Raw genomic sequence first — 2,089 nt, forward strand, 5'->3', positions numbered from 1 at the left:
CTGATGGATGGATTGGGTCTCAAAAGCCTGTGATGAGTCTAGCAATTTTCTTTGTCCATTATTTGCATTATTTAGAAATTATCTCAACACAATTCTTTTCTCACAGCTGATAAATCAGATGTCCTGGGACAAATTGCATCCAAGTAGTGTGCTGGAAGGTGGGACTGGGCCAGCTGGTCTGGGACCATGTCACAGAAAGAAAAAGGTGTCCTTTGCCAGTTTTGATCTCCAGTCTCATCCTTCCCCTTATGTGCTTTTGCAGTTGCTATAGATATTTTATACAGGCATTGAAGACAAATCAAATGTTCCACAACTGTTTCTACAAGATGGTTCTGATGGAGATTTGTGCCAGTTCTAACAGGAATACTCATGAAATCCTTTTTTTTTAATGCAATTTAATTCTAATTTGCTTAAATATCTAAAACAACTACTCAATATTTTAAAGAATGCAGCATGAGGAAATAAAATCTCTGATTTCTTGCTTTCTGTCATCCCCATCAGGATGTGTAGCCTATTGGTCCTTATTCACCTTTCTTTCCCACTGACTCTTGAGCTACTTTTCATTTGCTTCTGTAACTTCAGGACAATACCTGGAATTCATTGGCCCCTGGTCATACAGGGCACTGAGAGGGAGCCAGGGAGTGCAGAGGAGCATTTCTGCTTGACCAGAAGACTTCTACACAGGCTGATGAGGCTCAGGCATGAGAGTGAGGTCTGGGGTGCAGGGTACCTGCTTTGCTTCAGCATTAGATTTTACTGAGAATCTTCTGTTCAGCTTCTTGTAGACCCACAAGTGTCAAGGAGTTTCTTTTATCAGTATTCAGAAAAATATTCTTGTTTGTTTGCTCTGCTGGGGTGTTTGGGGTGGAAGGAATTCACCAGGTCACGGTGGAGGTCCCACTTACAGCTCTGTTGTAAGCCCTTGGAGATGCTTGGTGCTCTTTCCTTCCTGAGCTGCCTGATGAGCCTGTGGGAGCTCATTAGTGGTGTTTGTAAAGAACATCAGGCTCTTGCCTGAAAACCAAATATAGTGTTTGTACATACATTAAAGAAATAAAACTTCCTGCTTTTCCTTTATTGAAATTTATTTATGCTAAAAATGTGGGCAAATTCTTTGCCTGGGCATGGCTCAACTCTCCAGGAGCATAAGACAAGCAAAAATATGACTTTGTCAGAAGGCATCCAGCAAGACCAAGCTGGAAGGGGAATGGTAGAGGCACAGGCACAGAGTGTGTAAGTTAGAGCTCCTTTGACTGAAAAACTCAGGTTCTCACCCCAGAAATTTCCTATGTGTCTCTGTGACCCTTCTGACAAGTAACAGTGAGTGTGCAGATTGACTCTTCCCTCCAACACAAGCAGCATGGAGTGAATGCAGGTCTTTCCCCATTTTTGTCATCAGAGCAAGAATTCCCCATTGGAGCACACTGCCTCTGCTCCTGAGCCTGTCCTTGCACTCAGTGACCCGAATGTCCATGCCTTGTGATCCCCATGCTCACGGAGGTCTGAGCTCAAGGAATGCAAACCTGAAAGAGCCTAGTTTGTCTGAGAGCTATTGTATTGCCATGGAATTGCCAGGGGCTTTACTGTGATCTTCAATATTGCATACAATAAATGACAACAACAAAACTTAGTGCCATCACTTGTACCCAGATGCTTCTGTAAAAGAATTCCAACATGTACTCCCTGGGGATCTAGTATAGTACTTTCTGTGACCAAAGCCTTGGTACTTTGTAGTACCAAGAGAATTATTTGTAGTTCTCTTCCTGAAACATCCCTCAGACCCCCTGTTTGCCTGAGTGCAATCAGTCACCATGGGTCTGTACAGCTCATTTGCTCTCCTGCTGCAAAAGCAATGCTTGATGGTGGGGCCACATGACACCCCATCACCTTCTTCCCTTGGGATAACCATGATCCTCTCAACCACATCAGCAGGGGAAGCAGAAAACATTAAAGAGGCTTCTTTCCATTTTTTCCCTTCCCCAGACCCCCTCCATTTTCTGTGATACTCATCCTCATCTTGGGGGAAAAGGGCTAATTCAAATATGACTGTGTGCAAAGATCAGACTGGAAGTTATGGGGAGGCCAGTCT

This window comes from Acanthisitta chloris, unplaced genomic scaffold (genome assembly GCF_000695815.1).
Source record: "Acanthisitta chloris isolate BGI_N310 unplaced genomic scaffold, ASM69581v1 scaffold25798, whole genome shotgun sequence".
Classification (NCBI taxonomy): Eukaryota; Metazoa; Chordata; class Aves; order Passeriformes; family Acanthisittidae; genus Acanthisitta; species Acanthisitta chloris.